The following is a 9,307-nucleotide window of genomic DNA, read 5'->3' on the forward strand; positions in this document are numbered from 1 at the left end:
TTTTCAATGAAAGATCTAGGTGAAGTTGCTTACATATTGGGCATCAAGATCTATGGAGATAGATCAAGACGCTTAATAGGACTTTCACAAAGCACATACCTTGATAAAATTTTGAAAAAGTTCAAAATGGATCAGGAAAAGAAAGGGTTCTTGCCCGTGCTTCAAGGTGTGAAGTTGAGTCAAACTCAATGCCCGACCACAGCAGAAGATAGAGAGAAAATGAAAGATGTTCCCTATGCTTCAGCGATAGGCTCTATCATGTATGCAATACTGTGTACCAGACCTGACGTATGCTTAGCAATAAGTTTGGCAGGGAGGTACCAAAGTAATCCAGGAGTGGATCACTGGACAGCGGTCAAGAACATCCTGAAATACCTGAAAAGGACTAAGGATATGTTTCTCGTATATGGAGGTGACAAAGAGCTAGTCGTAAATGGTTACGTCGATGCAAGATTTGACACTGATCCGGATGATTCTAAATCGCAAACTGGATACGTGTTTTTTATTAAACGGTGGAGCTGTAAGTTGGTGCAATTCTAAACAAAGCATCGTGGCGGGATCTACATGTGAAGCTGAGTACATAGCTGCTTCGGAAGCAGCAAATGAAGGAGTCTGGATGAAGGAGTTCATTACCGATCTAGGTGTCATACCTAGTGCATCGGGACCAATGAAGATCTTCTGTGACAATACTGGTACAATTGCTTTGGCAAAGGAATCCAGATTTCACAAGAGGACCAAGCACATTAAGAGACGCTTCAATTCCATCCGGGACCAAGTCCAAGTGGGAGACATAGAAATTTGCAAGATACATACGGATCTGAATGTTGCAGACCCATTGACTAAGCCTCTCTCACGAGCAAAACATGATCAGCACCAAGACTCCATGGGTGTTAGAATCATTACTATGTAATCTAAATTATTGACTCTAGTGCAAGTGGGAGACTGAAGGAAATATGCCCTAGAGGCAATAATAAAGTTATTATTTATTTCCTCATATCATGATAAATGTTTATTATTCATGCTAGAATTGTATTAACCGGAAACATGGTACATGTGTGAATACATAGACAAACATATAGTCACTAGTATGCCTCTACTTGACTAGCTCATTAATCAAAGGTGGTTATGTTTCCTAACCATAGACGTGTGTTGTCATTTGATTAATGGGATCACATCATTAGGAGAATGATGTGATTGACATGACCCATTCCGTTAGCCTAGCACTTGATCGTTTAGTATATTGCTATTGCTTTCTTCATGACTTATACATGTTCCTGTAACTATGAGATTATGCAACTCCCGTTTACCGGAGGAACACTTTGGGTACTACCAAACGTCACAACGTAACTGGGTGATTATAAAGGAGTACTACAGGTGTCTCCGAAGGTACATGTTGAGTTGGCGTATTTCGAGATTAGGTTTTGTCACTCCGGTTGTCGGAGAGGTATCTCTGGGCCCTCTCGGTAATGCACATCACTATAAGCCTTGCAAGCAATGTGATCAATGAGTTGGTTACGGGATGATGCATTACGTAACGAGTAAAGAGACTTGCCGGTAACGAGATTGAACTAGGTATTGGATACCAACGATAAAATCTCGGGCAAGTAACATACCGATGACAAAGGGAACAACGTATGTTGTTATGCGGTTTGACCGATAAAGATCTTCGTAGAATATGTAGGAACCAATATGGGCATCCAGGTTCCGCTATTGGTTATTGACCGAGAATAGTTCTAGGTCATGGCTACATAGTTCTCGAACCCGTAGGGTCCGCACGCTTAACGTTACGATGACAGTTTTATTATGAGTTTATAAGTTTTGATGTACCGAAGTTTGTTCGGAGTCCCGGATGTGATCACGGACATGATGAGGAGTCTCGAAATGGTCGAGACATAAATATTGGTATATTGGACGACTATATTCGAACACCGGAAGTGTTCCGGACGTTGTCGGAGAAAACCGGAGTGCCGGAGGGTTATCGGAACCCCCCGGGGAGAGATAATGGGCCACATGGGCGTTGGTGGAAAGAGAGAGGGGTGGCCAGGGTGGGCCGTGTGCCCTCTCTCCCCTTGGTCCTAATTGGACTAGGATGGGGGGCGGCGCCCCCCTCTTTCCTTCCCCCCTCTTCCCCTTCCTTCCCCCTCCTAGTAGGAGTAGGAAAGGGGGAGTCCTGCTCCTACTAGGAGGAGGACTCCTCCTCCTTGGCGCGCCCACAAGGGCCGGCCGGCCTCCCCCCTCCCTCCTTTATATACGGGGGCAGGGGGGCACCCCAGGACACACAAGTTTATCTACGGATCGTTCCTTAGCCGTGTGCGGTGCCCCCTCCACCATATTCCACCTCGGTCATATCGCCGCGGAGTTTAGGCGAAGCCCTGCGCCGGTAGAACATCATATTCGTCACCACGCCGTCGTGCTGACGGAACTCATCCCCGAAGCTTTGCTGGATCGGAGCCCGGGGATCGTCATCGAGCTGAACGTGTGCTGAACTCGGAGGTGTCGTACGTTCGGTGCTTGGATCGGTCGGATCGTGAAGACGTACGACTACATCAACCGCATTGTCATAACGCTTCTGCTTACGGTCTACGAGGGTACGTGGACAACACTCTCCCCTCTCGATGCTATGTCATCACCATGATCTTGCGTGTACGTAGGAAATTTTTTGAAATTACTACGTTCCCCAACAGTCTGTACATGCTAGGCTCATCAAGTCAACCTAAGTGTTTTACATGTGTAAATATGGCTTACACCCATTGTATGTGAACGTTAGAATCTATCACACCCGATCATCATGTGGTGCTTTGAAACAACGAACTTTTGCAACGGTCCACAGTTAGGGGGAACACTTTCTTGAAATTTTAGTGAGGGATCATCTTATTTATGCTACCATAGTTCTAAGAAAATAAGATGTAAACATGACAAACATCACCTGCAAAGCATAAGGTGACATGATATGGCCATTATCATCTTGCGCCTTTGATCTCCATCTTCGAAGCACGGCATGATCACCTTCGTCACCGGCATGACACCATGATCTCCATCATCATGATCTCCATGAAGTTGTCTCGCCAACTATTACTTCTACCACTATGGCTAACGGTTAGCAATAAAGTAAAGTAATTACATGGCATTTTTCTATGACACGCAGGTCATATAATAAGTTAAGACAACTCCTATGGCTCCTGCCGGTTGTCATCCTCATCGACATGCAAGTCATGATTCCTATTACAAGAACATGATCAATCTCATACATCACATATATCATTCATCACATTCTTTTGGCCATATCACATCACATAGCATACCCTGCAAAAACAAGTTAGATGTCCTCTAATTGTTGTTGCATGTTTTACGTGGCGGCTATGGGTTTCTAGCAAGAATGTTTCTTACCTACGTAAAAGCCACAACGGTGATATTCCAATTTCTATTTACCCTTCATAAGGACCCTTTTCATCGAATCTGATCCGACTAAAGTGGGAGAGACAGACACCCGCTAGCCACCTTATGCAACAAATGCATGTCAGTCGGTGGAACTTGTCTCACATAAGCGTACGTGTAAGGTCGGTCCGGGCCGCTTCATCCCACAATGCCGCTGAATCAAGATAAGACTAGTAACGGTAAGAAAATTGAACAAATCATCGCCCACAACTACTTTGTGTTCTACTTGTGCATAGAATCTATGCATAGACCTAGCTCATGATGCCACTGTTGGGGAACATAGCACAAATTCAAAATTTTCTATGCAACACCAAGATCAATCTATGGAGATTCTAGCAACAAGAGAGAAAGAGGATGAGCATCTTCATACCCTTGAAGATCGCTAAGCGGAGGCATTACAAGAACGCGGTTGATGGAGTCGTACTCGCGGTAATTCAAATCGTGGAAGATCCGATCTAGCGCCGAACGGACGGCGCCTCCGTGTTCAACACACGTGCAGCTCGGGGACATCTCCTCCTTCTTGATCCAGCAAGGGGAGAGGAGAAGTTGAGGGAGAACTCCGACAGCACGACGGCGTGGTGGTGGTGGAGCTCGTGGTTCTCCAGCAGGGCTTCGCCAAGCACTACGGAGGAGGAGGAGGTGTTGGAGGAGGGAGAGGGCTGCGCAAGGGGAAGGGTGCGGCTGCCCTCTCTCTCCCTCACTATATATAGGGGGAAGGAGGGTGGAGGAGGCGCCCTAGAGTTCCCTAGGGGATGGTTGGCGGCCACAGGGGAAACCCTAGATGGGTTTGGGCGCCCCCACCCCTAGGAAACTTGCCCCCCAAGCCGGGAGGGGTGGCTGCCCTAGGGGAGGCGCCTCCACCTCTCCAGGATACGTGAGAGGGGTTGGGAGGGGCGCACAACCCCTTAGTGGGCTGGTGTGCCCCCTCCCCTTCGCCCATAAGGCCCCCCCAACGCTTGCCGAGGCCTCCGAAACACCTTTCGGTCACGCTGGTCATCACCCGGTACTCCCAGAACAATTCCGGACTCCAATACCCTTCATCCAATATATCGATCAGTTCCTCGTCGCGTCCGGGATCTCATTCGGGACTCCGAACAACCTTCGGTAACCACATACTATTTCCCATAACAAGTCTAGCGTCACCGAACCTTAAGTGTATAGACCCTACGGGTTCGGGAACCATGCAAACATGACCGAGACAGTTCTCCGGCCAATAACCAACAGCGGGATCTGGATACCCATGTTGACTCCACATGTTCCACGATGATCTCATCGGATGAACCACGATGTCGGGGATTCAATCAATCCTGTATACAATTCCCTTTGTCAATTGGTATATTACTTGCCTGAGATTCGAACGTCGGTATCCCAATACCTCGTTCAATCTCGTTACCGGCAAGTCACTTTACTCGTTCCGTAATGCATGATCCCGTGACTAACTACTTAGTCACATTGAGCTCATTATGATGATGCATTACCGAGTGGGCCCAGAGATACCTCTCCATCATACGGAGTGACAAATCCCAGTGTCAATTCGTGCCAACCCAACAGACACTTTTGGAGATACCTGTAGTGCACCTTTATAGCCACCCAGTTACGTTGTGACGTTTGGTACACCCAAAGCATTCCTACGGTATCCGGGAGTTTCACAATCTCATGGTCTAAGGAAATGATACTTGACATTAGAAAAGCTCTTAGCAAACGAACTACACGATCTTGTGCTATGCTTAGGATTGGGTCTTGTCCATCACATCATTCTCCTAATGATGTGATCCCATTATCAATGACATCTAATGTCCATGGTCAAGAAACCATAACCATCTATTGATCAACGAGCTAGTCAACTAGAGGCTCACTAGGGACATGTTGTGGTCTGTGTATTCACACATGTATTACGGTTTCCAGTTAATACAATTATAGCATGAATAATAGACAATTATCATGAACAAGGAAATACAATAATAACCATTTTATTACTGCCTCTAGGGCATATTTCCAACATAAACCTCTTCCACGAGCAAAACATGATCAACACCAGAACTCTATGGGTGTTCGATTCATCGCAATGTAACTAGATTATTGACTCTAGTGCAAGTGGGAGACTGTTGGAAATATGCCATATAGGCAATAGTAAAATGGTTATTATTATATTTCCTTGTTCATGATAATTTTCTGTTGTTCATGCTATAATTATATTAACCGGAAAGCGTAATACATGTGTGAATACATAGACCACAACATGTCCCTAGTGAGCCTCTAGTTGACTAGCTCGTTGATCAATAGATGGTGATGGTTTCCTGACCATGGACATTATATGTCATTGATAACGGGATCACATCATTAGGAGAATGATGTGATGGACAAGACCCAATCCTAAGCATAGCACAAGATCGTGTAGTTCGTTTGCTAAGAGCTTTTCTAATGTCAAGTATCATTTCCTTAGACCATGAGCTTGTGCAACTCCCGGATACCGTAGGAATGCTTTGGGTGTACCAAACGTCACAACGTAACTGGGTGGCTATAAAGGTACACTACAGGTATCTCTGAAAGTGTTTGTTGGGTTGGCACGAATCGAGACTGGGATTTGTCACTCCGTATGACGGAGGGGTATCTCAGGGCCCACTCGGTAATGCATCATCATAATGAGCTCAAAGTGACTAAGAAGTTAGTCACGTGATCATGCATTACAGAATGAGTAAAGAGACTTGTCGGTAACGAGATTGAACGAGGTATTAGGATACCAACGATGGAATCTCGGGCAAGCAACATACCGATTAACAAAGGGAATTGTATACGGGATTGATTGAATCCCCGACATCGTGGTTCATCCAATGAGATCATCGTGGAACATATAGGAACTAACATGGGTATCCAGATCCCGCTGTTGGTTATTGGCCGGAGAGATATCTCGGTCATGTCTGCATGATTCCCGAACCCGTAGGGTCTACACACTTAAGGTTCAGTGATGCTAGATTTGTTATGGGAAATAGTATGTGGTTACCGAATGTTGTTAGGAGTCCCGGATGAGATCCCGGACATCATGAGGAGTTTCGGAATGGTCCGGAGATAAAGATTTATATATGGGAAGTCCTTATTCGGTCACCGGAAATGTTCGGGGGTTTATCGGTATTGTATCGGGACCACCGAAAGGGTTCCGGGGGTCCACCGGGAGGGTCTACCTGCCCCGAAGGGCCTTATGGGCTGAATATGGAGGGGGGCCAGCCCCTAGGTGGGTTGGGCGCCATCTCCCCCTAGGGCCCATGCGCCTAGGGTTGGGGGAAACCCTAGAGGGGGCGTCCCCCTTGACTTGGGGGCAAGCCTCCCCCCTTGGCCGTCGCCACCCCCTCTAGATCCATCTGGAGGGGGCCGGCCCCCTCTCCCTTGCCCCTATAAATAGAGGGGAGCTGGGAGGGCTGCCGCACCCTTCCCCTGGCGCAGCCCTACTCCTCCCCAACACCTCCTCCTCCATAGTAGTGCTTGGCGAAGCCCTGCCGGAGAACTGCAAGCTCCACCACCACGCCGTCGTGCTGCCAGAGCTTTCCCTCAACTTCTCCTCTCCCCTTGCTGGATCAAGAAGGAGGAGACGTCCCCGGGCTGTACGCGTGTTGAATGCAAAGGCGCCGTCCATTCGGCGTTAGATCGGATCTTCCGCGATTTGAATCACCGCGAGTACGACTCCATCATCTGCGTTCTAGTAACGCTTCCGCTTAGCGATCTTCAAAGGTATGAAGATGTTCATCCTCTCTCTCTCTCTCTCTTCTTGCTAAAATCTCTTATATTGATCTTGGTGATGCGTAGAAAATTTTGAATTATTGCTACGTTCCCCAACACCGGCATCTTCACCAAGGTACTTCCTTCCTTCTTCAGCTCGGGCACACCTATCAGCCAGAACATAAAGCTCGAAAACATTCGTAACCTTGTTCATCGCCAGATCTTCACGCATCTTATGATTGCGCATATTCTGATGAAACGCACTGATGACAGCGGCAGGATGAACATCTAGGATGTTGTACTGCACACAACTGAATCTATGTATGTATTTGCGCAAGCATTCACCATCCTTCTGGGGGATGACATGCAAATCACTTGCCTGGCTAGGAGCTACGTGGCCCCCAGTAAAGGCGCCAACAAACTCGTGGCACAAATCCAACCAAGAGGAGATGGAATCTATCGGCAAGTGCATCAACCATGACCTGGCGTTGGGCTTGAGCACCAACGGGAAGTAGTTGGCGAGCACCTTGCCGTCTCGAGCCCCGCCAGCTTGCATCGTGATGGTGTAAACGCTCGGGAACTCGGACGGATGAGTCTTGCCATCGTATTTATCAGGGACCTCTGGTTTGAACGTGCGGGTAGTGGGCCACTGGAACTGCCGTAGCTCACGGGTAAATGTTGGACATGTTATTGCATAAGGCAAGTCACCAGGTACCCCCGGCGCGGGGTTGTACGCAGTGGGCCCTACACGCCTATTAGATTGATGGAGCGCTTCCCATCGCGGCTCGATTGTGGTTCGAGCGTTCTCTTTGAGCCGTTAGCAAAGAACTTGACGTTGGTCGCGGGGAGCTCATGGATCGGACGATGCTGTGGATACGTCATCACGGGCATCGACCCGATGAGCTAGAGACCGCTGTCGCCGTGGTGGAGGGAAGTGCACCGTGGTCGTAGCGCCTCCGGCCCTCCCACTACCAGCGCGCGCCAGCTTGGTGCACCAGCATCGCGAAGGACTTGCCTCCTGGTGGCCATCCCTATTGGCGTGGCCAATGAGGCTCTGGATAGCAGCCCTCCACTCTTCTTGCTTCTCTACAGCGGGAGGAAAGTCGAGGAGTAGCTGTGCTCGTGCCAACACCTCTGCTCGTGTAGGTGGCAGCGACAAGCGCGAGGAACGGGAGGCGCTCGGACTTCTAACGATGTTAGAAGGAGCTCCATCACGGTTCCATGGCCGTGCGCCATTTTCACCAGCATCTTGGCGTGCATGGTAGCCTGGCGCATCTCGAGAGTGATGCTGAGGGCTCTTGCCGTGGCGACGCCCGGGATCGCCAACATCACGGCACTGCTCATCACTCACGACCTGGGAGGACCACGGTGCATGCGCTAGCGGTGTTGTCTTCCTAGAGGTCCCCGCACCGCCCATGGGCAGCACGGCTCCGTCCTTGGATGCGACGGCGTGCAGATCGTCGTCCCGACTATGGGCGATGCCGCTCGCCTGGCTCCTGGTGAGGGAGTCCTGGATTAGGGGTCCTCGGACAGCGGGACTATATACATGGGTCAGACTGTTGGGCTATGAAGATACAAGATAGAAGACTTCGTCCCGTGTTCGGATGGGACTCTCCTTTGCGTGGAAGGCAAGCTTGGCGATTCGGATATGTAGATTTCTTTCTCTGTAACCGACCTTTGTAACCCTAGCCCCCTCCAGTGTCTATATAAACTGGAGGGTTTAGTCCGTAGGACAAGAACAATCATAATCATAGGCTAGCTTCTAGGGTTTAGCCATTACGATCTCGTGGTAGATCGACTCTTGTAATACTCATATCATCAAGATCAATCAAGCAGGAAGTAGGGTATTACCTCCATAGAGAGGGCCCGAACCTGGGTAAACATCGTGTCCCATGCCTCCTGTTACCATTAGCCTTAGACGCACAGTTCGGGACCCCCTACCCGAAATCTGCCGGTTTTGACACCAACATCAGGAATTACATGTGATGCAGGGAGGAGGCCTGGGTAGTCAGCGATGTCCACTTCTGTGTCATCACAGCTTGCCTGGTAAAACACCCCTTCCCTAAGCTCCACAAATATATCTGGATCCTCTTCGAATCCGGGGCCAAGGGCCCGGTTGTGGTCCTCTGGCTTTGGAGTTGGGTTGTGGATCTCCTTGGTG

This window comes from Triticum aestivum, chromosome 2B (genome assembly GCF_018294505.1).
Source record: "Triticum aestivum cultivar Chinese Spring chromosome 2B, IWGSC CS RefSeq v2.1, whole genome shotgun sequence".
Classification (NCBI taxonomy): Eukaryota; Viridiplantae; Streptophyta; class Magnoliopsida; order Poales; family Poaceae; genus Triticum; species Triticum aestivum.